General features: G+C 34.7%; 2 non-coding genes across 2 annotated transcripts; both read left to right on the top strand.

Annotated features, from left to right (window-relative positions):
• Nucleotides 1-215: 215 nt before the first annotated feature.
• LOC112704311 (small nucleolar RNA R71) lies at nucleotides 216-319 on the top strand. Its single transcript, XR_003154943.1, has one exon. It is a non-coding gene; the product is annotated as a small nucleolar RNA R71 (small nucleolar RNA).
• Nucleotides 320-20,626: 20,307 nt separating this feature from the next.
• On the top strand, nucleotides 20,627-20,730 carry LOC112704632 (small nucleolar RNA R71). The gene has a single exon (XR_003155248.1). It is a non-coding gene; the product is annotated as a small nucleolar RNA R71 (small nucleolar RNA).
• The last annotated feature ends 641 nt before the right edge of the window (nucleotides 20,731-21,371 follow it).

Below are 21,371 nucleotides of genomic sequence, written 5' to 3'. Positions count from 1 at the left end.
CAAGAACTCCCTTCCTTTGAGGCGTCCCATTATTCACGGAATTCCTCTCAGAAGTGTACATGAACTGGTTATTTGCAACCATGTCAATAAGTTCTTGAGCCTCTGCAGCCGTTTTCTTTAGGTGAATGGATCCACCTGCAGAATGGTCCAGTGACATCTTAGAGAACTCAGATAGACCATAATAGAATATATCTATCATGGTCCATTCTGAAAACATGTCAGAAGGATATCTTTTGGTCATCTGCTTGTATCTTTCCCAAGCTTCATAGAGGGATTCACCATCTTTTTGTTTGAAGGTCTGAACATCCACTCTAAGCTTGCTCAGCTTTTGAGGAGGAAAGAACTTAGCCAAGAAGGTCGTGACCAGCTTATCCCAGGAGTCCAGGCTATCTTTAGGTTGAGAGTCCAACCATGCTCTAGCTCTGTCTCTTACAGTAAAAGGGAAAAGTATGAGCCTGTAGACTTCAGGATCTACTCCATTAGTCTTAACAGTCTCACAGATCTGCAAGAACTCACTTAAGAACTGGTAGGGATCTTCTGATGGAAGTCCATGAAACTTGCAGTTCTGTTGCATTAGAGCAACTAATTGAGGTTTCAGCTCAAAATTGTTTGTTCCAATGGCAGGAATTGAAATGCTTCTTCCATCAAACTTGGATGTAGGTGCAGTATAATCATCAAGCATCCTTCTTGCATTATTGTTGTTGGGTTCGGCTGCCATCTCCTTTTCTTGTTCGAAAATTTCAGCAGGGTTGTCTCTGGATTGTTGTAGTTTAGCTTCTCTTAGTTTTCTCTTCAGAGTCCTTTCAGGTTCTGGATCAGCTTCAACAAGAATGCCTTTTTTCTTTTTCCTGCTCATATGAAAGAGAAGAGAACAGAAAAAGAAGAGGAATCCTCTATGTCACAGTAAAGAGGTTCCTTATTATTAGTAGAAGAAGAAAGGGCATAAAGAAAGGAGAATCCAAACACAAGGGTGAGGATAGGGGTAGTGATTTGAGATGAAGAAAAGTGTTAGTAAATGAATGAATAAATAGAATAAGATGAGAGAGAAGTTTTCGAAAATAATTTTGAAAAGGAGTTAATGATTTTCGAAAATTAAGATAAGAAATAAAATAAAAATTAAAATTTAAAATAATTAATTAATTAAAAAGAATTTTTGAAAAAGAGGGAGGTATTTTCGAAAATTAGAGAGGGAAGAGTAGTTAGGTGGTTTTGAAAAAGATAAGAAACAAACAAAAAGTCAAATAGTTAGTTGAAAAAGATTTGAAAATTAATTTTGAAAAGATAAGAAGATAAGAAGTTAAAAAAGATATTTTAAAATCAAATTTTTGAAAAAGATAAAATTTTGAAAAAGATATGATATAAAAGATAAGATAAAAAGATATGATTAAAAAGATATGGTTAGAAAAGATTTAATTTTTTTAAAATTAAAATTAATTACTTGACTAACAAGAAACTAAAAGATAAGATTCTAGAATTTAAAGATTGAATCTTTCTTAACAAGAAAGTAACAAACTTCAAATTTTTGAATCAATCACATTAATTGTTAGCATAATTTTCAAAAATAAAGATAAAATTAAGAAAAAGATTTTTGAAAAATATTTTAAAGAATTTTTGAAAATTAATAAGAAAAATGAAAAAGATTTGATTTTTGAAAAAGTTTTGAAAAAGATAAGATTTTTAAAATTGAAAATTTGACTTGACTTACAAGAAATAACTAATTTTTTTTTAAAATTTTTTTTGACTAAGTCAACCCAATTTTTTGAAATTTTGAGAGAAAAAAAAGGCAAAGATATATTTTTTATTTTTGAATTTTTAATTATGAGAGAGAAAAACATAAAAAAAATGACTCACAACATGAAAATTATAAATCAAAACACATGATGCATGCAAGAACACTATGAATGTCAAGATGAACACCAAGAACACTTTGAAGATCATGATGAACATCAAGAACATATTTTTTGAAAAATTTTTGATGCAAAGAAAACATGCAAGACACCAAACTTAGAAATTTGCAATGCTTAGACACTATGAATGCACAAATGCATATGAAAAACAACAAAGAACACAAAACAAGAAATTATCAAGATCAAACAAGTAGACTTACCAAGAACAACTTGAAGATCATGAAGAACACTATGAATGCATGAATTTTTTCAAAAAATGCAAGAACAATATGAATATGCAATTGACACCAAACTTAAAACATGACACAAGACTCAAACAAGAAACACAAAAATATTTTTGATTTTTATAATTTTATTATTTTTTGGATTTTATTTTATATTTTTCGAAAAACATATAGGAAAAAGGAAGTAATGAATTCAAAGTCCTCAATCAAAATCCCAGGAATCATACCAGGTTAGTCTAAATCTTGATGGCCAGCCAAGCTTCAGCATACCATTTTGAAACTCTAGAATTCATTCTTAAAAACTCTGAAGGATTTTTCGAAAATAGAGGGAGAAAATTTTTTGAAAGATTTTAAAAAAATTTTTTTTTGAAAATAAATGAAAAGAAAACTACCTAATCTGAGCAACAAGATGAACCATCAGTTGTCCAAACTCGAACAATCCCCGACAACGGCGCCAAAAACTTGGTGCATGAAATTGTGATCATCAACAATGGCGCCAAAAAAAACTTGGTAGCGCTCTCAAACGTGAATCACACTTAGTCACAACTCCGCACAACTAACCAGCAAGTGCACTGGGTCGTCCAAGTAATACCTTACGTGAGTAAGGGTCGATCCCACGGAGATTGTTGGTATGAAGCAAGCTATGGTCATCTTTATTTAAAACCAACACCACTCCTTTTAACCTTTTCCAAACTTCCGAAACCACTTTACTTACAACAAGTTCTTCTTTTATACAAAAACCATTTTTTACTTAACCATGATCTTTCCAAATCAACTTCAAAAGCATTTCAAATTTAAACCTCTTTCAAAAGACTAAAACAATCATTTATTAAGTAAATCTCATGGTAGAGTCTCGGGACTTTAGGGAGGACGATAATCAAACTCGTTCTTTAAAATTAATAAACTTCTTGAATCATAATTCCTTAAAATGTAGTTCTTTAGTCAAACTCAAAGCATAAAGTCTTTCTTAATAAGTCAAAACTCAATACATGATCTTTTCTTAATAAATCACATTCAAACCATAAAGTTTTTCTTAATAAATCAAACCCAAACAAAAATATTTTCTTAAAAACCAAATAATACAATTTCTCAAGTTCAACATTTTTCTAAATATTTCAAAAAAGTCTTTAAGTTTCATAATAAAATTTCAACAGCATCTCCCCTAAAACTCGGACTTTGTCACCCTTTTCGAGCCCGAACTGAACCATTCTCAACCTCTTTTCAATCATTTTCAATAACTTAAACTAATTCCAATATCAGAAATCATATTCAAATCTCAATTTAATACTAACAAATCAAACCACTTTCAATATCAAAATCTTTACCGATCCTCAGAATTATTTTCGATAAATCAATAAAATTTATTCCCAATATCTCAAATCATTTCAAATGCAGATTTATTTTTGGTGCACGAAATTGTGATCATCAACAATGGCGCCAAAAAAAAACTTGGTAGCGCTTTCAAACGTGAACTTAGTCACAACTCCGCACAACTAACCAGCAAGTGTACTGGGTCGTCCAAGTAATACCTTACGTGAGTAAGGCTCGATCCCATGGAGATTGTTGGTATGAAGCAAGCTATGGTCATCTTGTAAATCTCAGTCAGGCAGATTATAAAAGGTTATGGAGTTTTCAAATAATAATAATAAATAAACAAAAATAAAGATAAAGTTACTCATGTGAATCATTGGCGGGAATTTCAGATAAGTGTATGGAGATGCTGTGATCCTTTTGAATCTCTGCTTTCCTACTGTTTTCATGCAATCATTCTTATTCTTTTCCATGGCAAGCTGTATATAGGGCATCACCGTTGTCAATGGCTACATCCCATCCTCTCAGTGAAAAAGGTCCAAATGCTCTGTCACGGCACGGCTAATCATCTGTCGGTTCTCGATCATGCTGGAATAGAATCCATTGATTCTTTTGCGTTTGTCATCACGCCCAACAATCGCGAGTTTGAATCTCGTCACAGTCATTCAATCCTGGAATCCTACTCAGAATACCACAGACAAGGTTTAGACTTTCCGGATTCTCATGAATGCCGCCATCAATTCTAGCTTCTACCACGAAGATTCGGATTAAGGAATCCAAGAGATGTGCGCCCGGTCTAAGGTAGAACGGAAGTGGTTGTTAGTCACGCATTCATAGGTGAGAATGATGATGAGTGTCATGGATCATCAGATTCATCATGTTGAAATGCAACGAATATCTTAGAACAGAAATAAACTGAATTGAATAGAAAATAGTAGTAATTGCATTAAAACTTGAGGTACAGCAGAGCTCCACACCCTTAATCTATGGTGTGCAGAAACTCCACCGTTGAAAATACATAAGTGATGAAGGTTCAGGTATGGCCAAATGGCCAGCCCCCAAAACGTGATCACAGGATCAAAAATACAATCCAGGATCCAGGATCGGTCAAAAGACGTCTAATACAATAGTAAAATGTTCTATTTATACTAGACTAGCTACTAGGGTTTACAGAAGTAAGTAATTGATGCAGAAATCCACTTCCGGGACCCACTTGGTATGTGCTTGGGCTGAGCTTGAGCTTTACATGTGCAGAAGCTTCTTTTGGAGTTGAACGCCAAGTTGTAACGTGTTTTTGGCGTTCAACTCTGGTTCATGACGTGTTTCTGGCGTTTGACTCCAGAATGTAGCATGAAACTGGCGTTGAGCGCCAGTTTACGTCATCTAATCACGAATAACGTATGGACTATTATATATTTCTGGAAAGCTCTGGATGTCTACTTTCCAACTCCGTTGAGAGCGCGCCATTTGGAGTTCTGTAGCTCCAAAAAATCAATTTCGAGTGTAGGGAGGTCAGAATCCAACAGCATCAGCAGTTCTTTGTCAGCCTTTTATCAGAGTTTTGCTCAGGTCCCTCAATTTCAGCCAGAAATTACCTGAAATCACAGAAAAATATACAAACTCATAGTAAAGTCCAGAAATATGAATTTAGCATAAAAACTAATGAAAACATCCCTAAAAGTAGCTAGATTATACTAAAATCTATCTAAAAACAATGCCAAAAAGCGTATAAATTATCCGCTCATCAATTTTCAATATCAAATTAACCCCAAACCAAGAAAAGAAAACCATTTTACATAGTATTCAATCAAACTGACATTCAAACTCAATAATCATAATTTTCAGCATTCCTAAACAATCAAGAAATCAAATACATACCCATCAAATTCAGTCACAAATACAACTCAAACTCATAAATTATTTGCAAATACCCACTAGACTTCCATGGCATTCGTAGTTTAAAATAGTTAATTTCAAAATAAAATCCCCTACCTCAATCACAACATGCAAGCACCGATACTCGACCCAAACTTACGAATAACATAGAAAACGGAGTAGCGGCAGCTCCAATGACGACGCAACATCCTGATGTTGCATGCAACAGCCACTAAACTCGACATGCAAGACCCAGAAAGTGACCCTATGTTACCCACATCTCCAAACCTTTAACAACTCAGAACAAAATACTGTTTTCAAGTGGTTTTGGAAACAAAAACGCTTACCAAGAAAGTGGCGATTCCCGGTAGCTAGAACGGTAGCGACGGTAGCAGACATGAGCAGCAGAGTTGACGAGTTTTGACGGCAAGGAGTACAGCAGTGCGCGGTCCTTCTCTCTCCTCGCAAACTCCCTCTCTGCTCCACGGACTCTCATCCGTGCTCCTCACCACAGCGACGGCAAACCGACGTTGACAGCAGTGACGGAGGCAAGGTGCGGCGGCACCCAGACGCGATGATGGCGGCGATGGCTTCGCGTAGTGACAATGTCTTCCTTCGTTCCCGCGAGCTTTCTCACCCTCTGGTTCTCTCCAGCGATGGCGGCTATAACGGTGATGGCGACGGCTCCATTCGAAGCAGCGACGATGACAAATTTGTGGTGGCAGAACGCGGGGATGATGAGGATCCATCCCCTTTCTCTGCATCACTCTCCTCTCTCGGCGACAGCAATGGCGACGGTACCGCGCTATCCTCTCTTCACTCTCCTCTTCTCCGTTTACCCTTCCTCTCTCTGCATTTCTTTCTCTATGTGTGTATGCTGCTGGGTTTGGGAAAAGGGAAATTAGGGTTTCTGATTAGGAATTTAGGATTAGGGTTTTCAATTTGGGAATTAGGATAAGATTAGGGTTTTTATAAAGGAATAAGGATAAATATGAATAGATATTTTAGATAAAATTGGAGGGTAGAGTAATTTTAAAACCAAATATACTTCATTAAAAATATTTAAGAACATTATTTATCAACATATTGCTAAGTTTACTTCATTATTTCTAATTTAAATTATAAAATGAACATATTAATCACATTTTATAAAATATCGTTTAAACTCAAAATATTAATTATAATAAAGATTATATAAAAATTCTAATTAATTTAAACTCCAATTATTATATAAAAAGTTACATATAACTCTTAACTATTTTTTTAATTCAAAATATCATAAAACTTTACTTAATTACTTTTAATAAAATAATTTTCTTAAAATAAAATCTTCAACAAATATAATAAATTTAATTATCGAAAAACTTGGGATGTTACAACTCACATTCATTCTAGAGCCTAAATCTTGTTCTCGGACATTAAACAAGGGTTTCAGGAGTTAAAAAGCTAGTTGGATTAGCTAAAACAGTTAAAATTAGCATTTTTTGAAAAACAAGGCAGTCGTGTGTACGCATGACTCGTGCGTATACATAATTTCAATTCTGTTTGCGCATCATGTGTACGCACGCCTTGTGCGTAAGCACAGTTTCAATTTTGTTTCACATTCATACGTACGCATGACCCATGTGTACGCGCAAGATTCAGTTTTGCCAAAAATTTTGTAACTCTTTATAATTCCTTTTTTACCCCATTTTCATATAACAATAACTTTTTCTATAATTAGCCATTTTTCTCTATTCTTACACCGTTTTAGAGCTCTCATCATTATTTTTAATTTAAGATAAATTTTATCAAATTTCAAACTCCGAACGCCAAATTATGGCCCGTCAAAATCGGTCAAAAATTCATTTTTACCAATTTTACAAATTTACCAATTTCACCAACTCCTCTATTCAATTCAATTCAAAACCATTCAAACACCATTTCTAACCCTTCTCCACATTCACTTCAATTCTTAACTATTTTAACACCTAATCAACCAATTAAATCTTTGGCATACATATTCATACATCCACAATTTACAACCAAATTAAATCAATTATCATTATTTCAACAATTACCATATAGCCACACCTCCACTTAACTCAACTTACCAAATAGAGAATTTCTTACCCTATCACGGCCTCCCGCCCAATTTTCTCAACAATCACCAATATATGAAATCATGCCACATCAATTGAATCATACATACACATACATATATCCATTCAACTAATCACACCAACAACTAATATAATTCAATCCTATCCTAGGGACAATTAACCTATGTTTTCATACAACTTTACATAATGCCTACTCAAAATCGAAATCCATACATGTTAGACGGTGTTTCCAAACCCTTGAGTCCTCCCTCACCAAATGGAATAGACCCAAACTTGATCAATTCTCCTTCAATCAAAAGCTCCATAATCAACCCAAGCTTCTACCAATCAATGAGGCATCAACCTCAAACAATCAACTCAATAATTAAGCTATTCACAATAAATTTTTATAATTTTCTCGACCTAGGGTTCATAAAATTAAAAAAATTCGAAGGAGAAAAGCTTTCTTACCTTAATCCACTCAAATTTGGAATGGAACCCACTTAAAATCCATGCTAGAATACCCTTAAAGAATCAAGATTACAAGATTTTAATACCATTTATCCTAAAAATGAAAAACAGTGCAAAATTCAAAAATGGAGTAAGGATTTTGGATTTACTCACACAATAATTAGATAAAATCGAAGAGGATTAGGAGAGCGATGCGTGACCACAAACGGTTCGTTAATCGGAGCTACAGTTTGAAAGTTATGAGCAAATGACAGTGATGATGAATAGTGCATAAGAGTTTGTTTTCTCACCTCTCTTCTCTATTCTTTCAGCTGCTCACTCTCTGAAATGAGGATTTGGATGCTGAATGTTAAGTGTGGAGGGGTTAAGTGCCTGGACTTGGACCCAACATAGACCCATTTGTAATTTTGGTTCATTTGACCCAATTTTAGACAAAAATCTTTAAGATAAGTATTTTAATTTGTATAGTAAATATTTTTATCATCCTTTTCACAGTTTTTAATTTATTTATTATTTAACTGGATTTTATAATTTGTACATACAAATTGATTATGTTCTAATTATTTTTATTTTAAGAGGTTTAATTATTGGATATTAATAGTTTAAAAGTGTCATATAATTTGTGAAAATATAAATGATATTTTATTTTTTTTCCATGTATTCATTACAATAATAAATCTAATGAATAGTTTTGGTATTAAATTAGGATATTATTTATCTCATAATTAATATTTAATTATGCATCTATTTTTTGGTAAATTTGTCGGTAAATTCGATAATATTTGGCAATTTTCTTGTAGCGTCTTTCATTAATTGTAGCAACACAATTAATATGTATTATATTTAAATATGATTGTTATCCTATATTCTCTTAATTGTAGTCATTATAAGAAGTTATTCTATTTATAATTTTGTATAAAATAAATCTTAAAAAGATTTATTATAATTTAAAATATTCTTTTTGTCTAATAGTTGTACACTCCTAAAACATCCATGCATAAAAAAGGAAAAATAAAGAGCGTCAAAATAAAATTATACCCAATACATCAAAAAACAAAATCTTAAAGTAACTGCCTAAAATAAATTAATCACAAGATTTTTAACAAAATATAATTTTTTTATCAAAATTTAATTTAAAATTCTATTATTTAAGAGATTAACATATTTACCACTAATTAATCTGAGTTTATGCATCTAGTTATCATGCTTTAAAGATTAAAAAATAATTTCTTAATTAATAATATAATAATTTAACTTTTTAATTTAAAAATAAATAATTATGTATAATTGTAGTATAATTTGTAGAATTTTTATTTGGTGTGTAATTCGTAATAATTAGAATATTATCTTCCTCCTAATAATATAATCACATATGTCTTTATGGTTAATTGATCTAAAACATTAATGCACGTATTTTAATTTAATAATATATAAATATTTTATTTCTCATAATCATATATTAATATATACATATTTTTTTCATTAGTATAGTGCTTTTAAGATTAGAAAAAAATTATTAATTCATGATATAATAATAAAAAGCATTAAAATAGAGTCATACTCAATATATTATATTAAGAAACAAAATTTCAAATTATCTAAGACAAACTATAGATTTTAAATAAAGAAAAATTTTGAAATATTATTTTATTCTCAAAATTTATTTTAAAAATTTTATTTAATAGATTAATGTGTTTACTCTTCAGTTAGAATCTATATATTTAATTATAATATTTTTAAACTTATAAAAAATTATTAATTAATGATAAGAATATAATAATTTAATTTTCTAATTCAAGAATAAATAATTATGTACAGTTTTATGTATAATTTTTTTATCCTAATAATATAATCACGTACATTCCTATCATTTGGTGATTTAAAATATTTAATATACGGATTCTAACTTAATAATATATAAATATTATTTCTCATAATTATGCATTAATATCTACGTTTCTTCCATATTATTTATTACTAATATTATGTAATATGTTAATATATGTAAAGTATTATGTAAAATACATATTTAAAGTATTTTTTATACACATTTAGTATTATTAATAAAGAAATGACATAGTCGTTTCATATTCATCTAAGAGATTACAGATTTAAGTTTCTCTATTTTTAATAAAAAAATTAAAATATTATTTTTTATATATTGATAGTTTAAAAGTATATTAAAATGATAGAATATACTATCATATTAGCAGTATTTTTAATTTAATTATTTGAATATATTTAAATATGATGATAAAACCAAAGATGTGAATGCTAAAAAATAAAATTAAAATTAAAAAATTAAAAATTATATATCTAATTTAAATAGGTGTACCTTATCAGATTCAAATATAATTAACATCTGAATAAATGAAAACAGTTTGAAATGGAATATAATAAATGTAATGAATTGTAAATAATTATGTAAAATATAATCTTAGCGGGAAAGATAAAAAAGTTGGATAAAAATACCCATTATATAATTAAAAGAAATTAAAAAATTAAACAAAATACTTTGCCACTAAAATTTAGACTCATGAATGATAATAAAACACTACATATAATTTTTAATCGTACAAAATTAATTATGGAAATGTTCAATCAATATGTGTTATTAATACACATATACATAACAACGTTATAAACGTAAATATCATATAAATGTTTATTATGTATGATTGATAATTAGTATAATTAAAATTAGAATGATTTATAATTAAGATGATTGAAAATTAGCATAATTATTCATTAAATGCTAAGTTTTATATAATTATAAAAAAATTATTTTCTAAAATAGGTTGAAAATGAGAAATATGCATATCACTAAAACACACCACATCAATATCTTTAATGTTGTAGAATAATATAATGATAATAATAAAGTACAGAGATAATTCAATATTTTTTTAGATTATTATTTTATCGACAAAAAAATTCTAATTAATATGTATTACTTAATTAATCAAATCACAAGCAAATTAAAATGAACTATCACCGCACTGTATTTTATAGTTTACACTACTAGAAAATTAGTTATTATAGAAGGATATTTTCGATGAATTTTATCCCACGGAAATATAGACAGAATTTCAGAGAGATTTGTTGTCGAAAAATAAAAAAAATGAATTAGCATAAATTACAGATCGAAAAGAGAATCTGTCGATAATTCCGTCGGAAAAATTAATTTTTTCAAGGAAAATGGTTACAGACGAAAAATCTGTCTGTAATTAAATGAACAAAACGCTGCGTTTTCTTAAATTATTACAGACAGAAAATCCGTCTGTAATTTAAAATTTTCCGTCGGAAATGTTAATATTTTAGGTTTATGATTGCTGGGGTTAAGTTTATGCCCGAGCTCCATTCATTCACAGCACACAAATCAAACCTAGCATTCCCCACAGCGCCACCGTCAACGAGCTTCTTTTTCTCCTTTCCTCACACACAGCGCCACTGCCGGCCACTCTAACCGCCGCAGCTACCTTCTCCTTCTTCTCCTCTTCTTTAAACACTGGACCAGTAGAATACAGCCCCTGTCTCTCTCGTTCTTTCTCATTCGCAGAACAAAGCAAGCTCAAGCTCTACCACCGCCACGTCTCTCTCTCCTTTTATCCCCCTCAATTCTAGCTCGCATACCTTCGCGCAAGCCCTACCTCTGTGGCGACCAAAATTGGTTCCACCGTCAGCCGCGGTTCTACCTCTCTCTTTCCCCCCTGTTTAAACCGGTAGGGTGCGTGAACTAGGGTTTTGGTTTTGTGGCAGTGGTTGTTCATCGGAGAGTGATGAACGGACTTTTGTGTAGTCTAGAATTTCACAAATAAGTTCTCGTTGAAAGTATAGCTTCTAAACCAATAAGAATCTTTTCATACAAAAGATTGTTTGTCACAAGTAACAAAACCCTTAAAAAGTAATAACCGAAGTATTCAAATCTCGGGTTGTCTCTCAAGAAATTGCAGGAAATTGTTCTTATTATTGGTTGTGAGTTTTCTGAGAAATTTTGGAATTGAGAAATGAAAAAATAAATGATAATAAATAAAAACAATAAAAATTAATGAGCGGTTTATATAATTAAAATAAAAAGCTTTGACTAGGAGAAGATTAATCGGAAGTTCTATCCTTGTTGGATTTTCCAAGATTAATAGTAATAGGTTGTTGTTTCTACTTAGTTAACCCTCAACGAATGAAGGAAAGTCAAGTAGTTGAGCTAACTCTGTTTCACAAGTCCTAATCCTCTCCCTTGGGAAGGATTAGCGTTAGTGACTAGAGAGCCAGCCAACAATTTCTAATTACAATTTAACTCTTGAGTCTTCCAACTCAAGGGTCTCCAAATATTAATCTAACTCCAAAGTCAAGTTGAGAAGTCTACTCCATTGACATGGATGCCAAATTCGCATTCATGTGAAGGGAGTAGAAAGAAGACATGGCAATCAAATTAATTGGAATGAAAGTGAGAATAATCAACGGATAAAGAAATTAAATAGAAAAATACTCTTTGCATTAATAAATTAACAAGAGAAGAGGATAAACTAAAGTAATAGAATAAATAAAAGTAGAAGAAAACTAAATTAAAGGAACATTGAACCTGGGATTGGGAAGAAATAAACTTAAAACTAGGAGAAATCCTAAAACCTAGAGAGAGGTTCCTCTCTCTCTAGAAAAATACATCTAAAACCTAAGATTGTGAATAGTGAGATTTGTTCTCAATCACACATGATTCTCCCACTCTGTAGCCTCTATTATGTGTTTTTGGACTTGGAACTGGGCCAAAATAGAGCCCAAAAATCGGCCCCAGTGTTTTTCTACGTTTTCTGCACGAGGCGCATCACACGTGTACGCGTCAGTCACACGTACGAGTCGATGGTCTTCTTCGCGTGTCACGCGTACGTGATGCGTGAGCATCTTTCCTATCTTTTCCTAGTGAATTTGCATTTAATTTGTTTAGTTTAATCAAGAATTAATTATCTTTTAGCCACTATAGATGCTACTTTAATTCATGGGCAATTCTGTTTATTTTAGGTAGCATTTGGATGGATTTGATGGAGTTTTCGCAGAAAAAGAGAAGAAGGTAAATGATGCTGTCAACCCTGACCTCTCTGCACTCAAACCTGAATAACTCAAGGTACAGAGGTCCAATTGATGTTATTCTAGTGGCGTTGTAAAGCTAACTTCCGGAGCTTTCCAACGATATATAATAGTTCATACTTCTTCTCCATCAATTCGGCCAAGGCTATGCCTAACTTGAGATTTCTCAAGTTAGGCGTGGATTATTAAGGAATCAAGTGGTCCCCAACTCTCCAAGAAGCGAGCACACAATCTCCTATTAATTCTGATTTAAACTTTATTTTATTTAAAAATAGGAAAAGATATTATTTAATTTTAGAAAACATATTTTACATAAATTAGGATTAGATATAAAAGGGAAAAGAATCTTTTTTCTTCTTTTCGACCTCATTCTGCAATTTACAGTTTACCTAAATCCTTATTTTCTCTCTGAACCATGAGCAACTAAGCCTCCACTATTAAGGTTAGGAGCTCTGTCTATTGTATGGATTGATACTATTATTTTTTTATTTTAATTCATGTACTGATTTATATTTCAAGAATTGTTTTCGTTCTTTATCTTATGAATTTGGGTGGAACGGAAGTATGACCCTTGTTCTAATTGCGTTCTTGTATAACTTGGAAAAGCTATTTACTTGAACAACAACTTGAAAACAATTTCTCCTAAATTCTAATTATCTGGACTTAACGGGATACGTGACATATAATCCTCTTATATTTGGGTAATTAGAATTTTTGTGGCATTTAAACTAGAATTGAAATTCACCTTCTAATTGGAATTAAGTGACCGAGAAATTGGCGGTTGATGAATTTTAGGGGAGACTAAAAACGTCTAAGGAATTAGGGTTTAGTCACATATAGTTTGCCATGAATTAAATCTTGCATGATTAAAATAGTTAGTAAGAAAAATCAATTCGAAAAATAGATAACTCTGAAGACTTAACTGTTTCTCCATATATTATTCACAACTTGTTTATTGCTTGCTTTTTGATATTCTGAATTTACTGTTAATGCTTTTGAACACCAAATACTCTTTTCTGGTTGTTGGTGGATGAAATTGTGATTCATATGTTATTGCATTTTGTAAAATTCATTGCTTTTTCTTTCCCTGGCAATGGCGCCAAAAACACGATGCCAATACCATGGCTTACAACTATGTGTGGTCACAACTCCGTTCAACTTAACCAGCAAGTGTATTGGGTCATCCAAGTAATACCTTACGTGAGTAAGGGTCGATCCCACAGAGATTGTTGGTATGAAGCAAGCTATGGTCATCTTGTAAATCTCAGTCAGGCAGATTATAATTGATTATGGATTTTTGAATAATAATAAATAATAAACAAAAAATAAAGATAATTAAAATAGGATAGAAATACTTATGTAGATCAATAGTGGAAATTTCAGATAGGCGTATGGAGATGTTGTGCTCCTCTTGAATCTCTACTTTCATATTACATTCATCCAATTCTTCTTACTCCTTTCCATGGCAAGCTGTATGTAGGGCATCACCGTTGTCAATGGCTACATCCCATCCTCTCAGTGAAAATGGTCCTATGCTCTGTCACAGCACGGCTAATCATCTGTCGGTTCTCAATCAGGTTGGAATAGAATCCCTTGAGTCTTTTGCGTCTGTCACTAACGCCCAGCCTTCAGGAGTTTGAAGCTCGTCAGAGTCATTCAATACCGGAATCCTACTCGGAATACCACAGACAAGGTTAGACTTTCCAGATTCCTGGAATCCTACTCGGAATACCACAGACAAGGTTAGACTTTCCGGATTCCCATGAATGCCGCCATCTATCTAGCTTATACCACGAAGATTCTGTTGGGGAATCTAAGAGATATGCGCCCGGCCTAAGGTAGAACGGAAGTGGTTGTCAATCACGCGCGTTCATAGGTGAGAATGATGATGAGTGTCACGGATCATCACATTCATCAAGTTGAAGTGCAACGTATATCTTGGAATAAGAATAAAAGAGAATTGAATAGAAAATAATAGTAATTGTATTGAAACTTGAGGTACAGCAGAGCTCCACACCCTTAATCTATGGTGTGTAGAAACTCCATCGTTGAAAATACATAAGTGAAAGGTTCAGGCATGGCCAAATGGCCAGCCCCCAAAACGTTATCAATGGCCCCCTAAGATGAAGAATAAAACAAAACTGAGACCAAAGATGAAACGTGGTCAAAAGACAACTAATACATTAGTAAAAAGTCTTATTTATACTAAACTAGCTACTAGGGTTTACAGAGGTAAGTAATTGATGCATAAATTCACTTCCGGGGCCCACTTGGTGTGTGTTTAGGCTGAGCTTGATCTATCCACGAGCTGAGGCTTCCTTTGGAGTTGAACGCCGAGTTATAGCGTGTTTCTGGCGTTCAACTCCGGGTCGTGACGTGTTTCTAGCGTTTGACTCCAGATAGCAGCATGTACTTGGCGTTGAGCGCCACTTTACATCGTCAATTCCAGAATAAAGTATGGACTATTATTTATTGCTGGAAAGCTCTGGATGTCTACTTTCCAACGACGTTGAGAGCGCGCCGTTTGGAGTTCTGTAGCTCCAGAAAATCCATTTTTAGTGCAGGGAGGTCAGATTCCAACAGCATCAGCAGTCCTTTTGTCAGCCTTTTTCAGAGTTTTGCTCAAGTCCCTCAATTTCAGCCAGAAATTACCTGAAATTACAGAAAAACACACAAACTCATAGTAAAGTCCAGAAATGTGAATTTAACATAAAAACTAATGAAAACATCCCTAAAAGTAGCTTGAACTTACTAAAAACTACCTAAAAACAATGCCAAAAAGCGTATAAATTATCCGCTCATCACAACACCAAACTTAAATTGTTGCTTGTCCCCAAGCAACTGAAAATCAAATAGGATAAAAAGAAGAGAATATACTATTAGATGAGCGGGACTTGTAGCTTTTTGCTTCTGAACAGTTTTGGCATCTCACTTTTTCCCTTGAAGTTTAGAATGATTGGCATCTCTAGGAACTTTAGAATTTCAGATAGTGTTATTGATTCTCCTAGTTAAGTATGTTGATTCTTGAACACAGCTACTTTTATGAGTCTTGGCCGTGGCCCTAAGCACTTTGTTTTCCAGTATTACCACCAGATACATAAATGCCACAGACACATGACTGGGTGAACCCTTTCAGATTGTGACTCAGCTTTGCTAGAGTCCCCAGTTAGAGGTGTCCAGAGCTCTTAAGCACACTCTTTTGCTTTGGATCACGACTTTAACCACTCAGTCTCAAGCTTTTCACTTGGACCTGCATGACACAGGCACATGGTTAGGGACAGCTTGATTTAGCCGCTTAAGCCTGGATTTTATTTCCTTGGGCCCTCCTATCCATTGATGCTCAAATCCTTGGATCCTTTTTACCCTTGCCTTTTGGTTTTAAGGGCTATTGGCTTTTTCTGCTTGCTTTTTCTTTTTCTTTCTATTTTTTTGCCAGTTTTTTTTTTTTGCAAGCCTTTGCTTTTTCACTGCTTTTTCTTGCTTCAAAAATCAATTTTATGATTTTTCAGATCATCAATAACATTTCTCTTTGTTCATCATTCTTTCAAGAGCCAACAGTTTTAACATTCATAAACAAAAAGATAAAAAATATGCACTGTTCAAGCATTCATTCAGAAAACAAAAAGTATTGTCACCACATCAATATAATTAAACTGAATTCAAGGATAAATTCGAAATTCATTTACTTCTTGTTCTTTTGAATTAAAACATTTTTCTTTTAAGAGAGGTGAAGGATTAATGGAATTTATTCATAGCCTTAAGACATAGTTACTACATACTAATGATCATGAAATAAAGACACAAAACATAAATGAACACAACATAAAAACCGAAAAGCAGAAAGAAATAAGAACAAGGAATGAATCCACCTTAGTGGCGTCTTCTTCTTGAAGGACCAACAATGTCCTTAAGCTCTTCTATGTCTCTTCCTTGCCTTTGTTGCTCCTCCCTCATTGCTCTTTGATCTTCTCTTATTTCATGGAGAATGATGGAGTGCTCATGATGTTCCACCCTTAATTGTTCCACATTGTAGCTCAAATCTTCTAAGGAAGTGTTGAGTTGTTCCCAATAGTTGTTGGGAGGAAAGTGCATCCTTTGAGGCATCTCAGGGATTTCTTGATGATGAGTTTCCTCATGCATCTCTTGAGATCCGTTGAGGGTCTCCCTTGCTTGCTCCATCCTCTTCTTGGTGATGGGCTTATCCTTCTCAATGGAGATGTCTCCTTCTATGATAACTCCAGCTGAGTAACATAGATGGCAAATAAGGTGAGGAAAAGCTAGCCTTGCCATGGTGGAGGGCTTTTCGGCTATTTTGTAGATTTCATTGGATATGATTTCATGAACTTCTACTTCCTCTCCAATCATGATGCTGTGAATCATGATGGCCCGATCCAGAGTAACTTCAGATCGGTTGCTAGTGGGAATGATGGAGCGTTGAATGAACTCCAACCATCCTCTAGCTACAGGCTTGAGGTCCAGTCTTCTTAGTTGAACTGGCTTGCCTTTGGAGTCTATTTTCCATTGACCTCCTTCCACACATATGTCCATTAGGACTTGGTCCAACCTTTGATTAAAGTTGACCCTTCTAGTGTAGGGGCGTACATCTCCTTGCATCATGGGCAAGTGGAATGCCAACCTCACATTCTCCGGACTAAAATCTAAGTATTTCCCCCGAACCATTGTGAGATAATTCTTTGGACTCGGGTTCATACTTTGATCATGGTTCTTAGTGATCCATGCATTGGCATAGAACTCTTGAACCATTAAGATTCCGACTTGTTGCATGGGGTTGGTTATGACTTTCCAACCTCTTCTTCGGATTTCATGTCGGATTTCTGGATACTCATTTTTCTTGAGCTTGAAAGGGACCTCAGGGATCACCTTCTTCTTTGCCACAACATCATAGAAGTGGTCTTGATGGCTTTTGGAGATGAATCTTTCCATCTCCCATGACTCGGAGGTGGAAGCTTTTGTCTTCCTTTTTCCTTTTCTAGAGGATTCTCCGGCCTTAGGTGCCATTGATGGTAATGGAAAAACAAAAAGCTTATGCTTTTACCACACCAAACTTAAAATATTGCTTGCCCTCGAGCAAGAGAAGAAAGAAGAGAAGAAGAAGAAGAAGAAAATATGGAGGAGAAGGGGGAGTGTAGGTTTCGGCCAAGGTATAGAAGAGGGGGTTGTGTTTGTGTGAAAATGAAGTAGAATGGAAGGGTATATATAGGGAGGGGAGAGGGTGTAGTTTCGGTCATTTAGGGTGGGTTTGGGTGGGAAAGTGGTTTTGAATTTTGAAGGTAGGTGGGGTTTATGGGGAAGAGTGGATGGATGTGAGTGGTGAAGGGGGTAATTGGGAAGAGAGATTGAAGTTGTTGGGAAGTGTGATATGGGGAAGAGTGTTATAGGATTAGGAGGTAAGGTGGAAATATGTTAGGTGGGGATCCTGTGGGGTCCACAGATCCTGAGGTGTCAAGGAATTACATCCCTGCACCAAATAGGCATGCAAAATGCCTTTGCATACCATTCTGGCGTTTAAACGCCGAGGTGATGCACGTTTTGGGCGTTCAACGCCCATGTGTAGCATGTTTTGGGCGTTGAACGCCAGTTACATGCTTGTTACTGGCATTCAGCGCCAGCTTTTCTCAAGGCACATTCCTGGCGTTCAAACGCCAGAATGTTGCTTGTTTCTGGCATTCAGCGCCAGATTCATGCTCTGTTCTGGCGTTGAACGCCAGCCAGATGCTCCTTACTGGCGTTGAACGCCAGTCTGTCCTTCCTCCAAGGTGTGATTTTTCTTTTTTTGTTTTTGATTCTGTTTTTAATTTTTATATTTTTTATTTCTTTTTCGTGACTCCACATGATCATGTACCTAATAAAACACAAAATAACAATAAAATAAAATAAAATAAAAATTAGACAAATAAAATTGGGTTGCCTCCCAACAAGCACTTCTTTAATGTCAATAGCTTGACAGTGGGCTCTCATGGAGCCTCACAGGTGATCAGGTCAATGTTGTATAGTCCCAACACCAAACTTAGAGTTTGGATATGGGGTCTTAACACCAAACTTAGTGTTTGGTTGTGGCCTCCCAACACCAAACTTAGAGTTTGACTGTGGGGGCTCTTCTTGACTCTGAACTATGAGAAGCTTTTCATGCTTACTCTCTTTTGTCACAGAGGGATGGCCATGTGCCTTAAACACAAGGTAGTCCCCATTCAATTGAAGGACTAATTCACCTCTGTTGACATCTATCACAGCTCCTGCTGTAGCTAGGAAAGGTCTTCCAAGGATGATGCACTCATCCTCTTCCTTCCTAGTGTCTAAGATTATGAAATCAGCAGGGATGTAAAGGCCTTCAACCTTTACTAACACGTCCTCTACTACTCGATAAGCTTGTCTTAATGACTTGTCTGCCAATTGTAATGAGAACAAGGCAGGTTGTACCTCAATGATCCCCAGCTTCTCCATTACAGAGAGTGGCATAAGATTTATCCCTGACCCCAGATCACATAGAGCTTTTTCAAAGGTCATGGTGCCTATGGTCCAAGGTATTAAGAACTTACCAGGATCTTGTCTCTTTTGAGATAAAATTTGCTGAATCCAGGTATCTAGTTCATTAATGAGCAAGGGAGGTTCACTTTCCCAAGTCTCATTACCAAACAACTTGGCATTCAGCTTCATGATAGCTCCTAAATATTGAGCAACTTGCTCTCCAGTCACATCTTCATCCTCTTTAGAGGAAGAATAGTCTTCAGAGCTCATGAATGGCAGAAGGAGATTTAATAGAATCTCTATGGTCTCTATATGAGCCTCAGATTCCTTTGGATCCTTAATAGGAAACTCCTTCTTGCGTGAGAGACGTCCCAGGAGGTCTTCCTCACTAAGATTTTCGTCCTTCTCCTCCCTTGTGCATTCGGCCATATTGATCACATCAATGGCCTTGCACTCTCCTTTTGGATTCTCTTCTGTATTGCTTGGGAGAATACTGGGAGGAGTTTCAATGACTTTCTTACTCAACTGGACCACTTGTGCCTCCAGATTTCTGATGGAGGATCTTGTTTCACTCATGAAATTGAAAGTGACCTTTGACAGATCAGAGACTAGATTGGCTAAATTAGAGGGGCTCTGTTCAGAATTCTCTGTCTGTTACTGAGAAGATGATGAAAAAGGCTTGTTATTACTGAGCCTATTTCTTCCACCATTATTAAAGCCTTGTTGAGGCTTTTGTTGATCCTTCTATGAGAAATTTGGGTGATTTCTCCATGATGAGTTACAGGTGTTTCCATAAGGTTCACCCATGTAATTAACCTCTGCCATTGCAGGGTTCTCAGGATCATAAGCTTCTTCTGAAGCTGCCTCTTTAGTACTGTTGGATGCATTTTGCCATCCATTCAGACTTTGAGAAATCATGTTAACTTGCTGAGTCAACACTTTGTTCTGAGCCAATATGGCATTCAGAGCATCAATTTCAAGAACTTCCTTCCTCTGAGGCGTCCCATTACTCACAGAATTCCTCTCAGAAGTGTACATGAACTGGTTATTTGCAACCATGTCAATAAGTTCTTGAGCTTCTGCAGGTGTTTTCTTTAGGTGAATGGATCCACCTGCAGAATGGTCCGGTGACATTTTTGAAAATTCAGATAGACCATAATAGAATATATCTAATATGGTCCATTCTGAAAACATGTCAGATGGACACCTTTTGGTCAACTGCTTGTATCTTTCCCAAGCTTCATAGAGGGATTCACCATCTTTTTGTTTGAAGGTCTGAACATCCACTCTAAGCTTGCTCAACTTTTGAGGAGGAAAGAATTTATCCAAGAAGGCCGTGACCAGCTTCTCCCAAGAGTCCAGGCTATCTTTAGGTTGTGAGTCCAACCAGATTCTAGCTCTGTCTCTTACAGCAAAAGGGAAAAGCATGAGCCTGTAGACTTCAGGATCTACTCTATTCGTCTTAACAGTCTCACAGATCTGCAAGAACTCAGTTAAAAACTGATAAGGATCTTCAGATGGAAGTCCATAAAACTTGCAGTTTTGTTGCATTAAGGCAACTAGCTGAGGTTTCAGCTCAAAATTATTTGCTCCAATGGCAGGAATGGAGATGCTTCTTCCATCAAATTTGGACGTGGGTTTGGTAAAGTCACCAAGCATCCTCCTTGCATTATCATTATTGGGTTCGGCTGCCATCTCCTTCTCTTGTTCGAAAATTTCTGAAAGGTTACTTCTAGATTGTTGTAATTTAGCTTCTCTTAGTTTCCTCTTCAGAGTCCTTTCAGGTTCAGGATCAGCTTCACCAAGAGTGCTTTTGTCCTTGTTCCTGCTCATATGAGAGAGAAGAAAACAAGAAAAGAAGAGGAGTCCTCTATGTCACAGTATAGAGATTCCTTTATGTTAGTAGAAGAAGAAAGGGGAGGAGAGTGAAGAAGAAT

The sequence above is a fragment of the Arachis hypogaea genome, chromosome 7, assembly GCF_003086295.3.
Source record: "Arachis hypogaea cultivar Tifrunner chromosome 7, arahy.Tifrunner.gnm2.J5K5, whole genome shotgun sequence".
Classification (NCBI taxonomy): Eukaryota; Viridiplantae; Streptophyta; class Magnoliopsida; order Fabales; family Fabaceae; genus Arachis; species Arachis hypogaea.
This window is presented reverse-complemented; position numbering and strand designations above follow the sequence as displayed.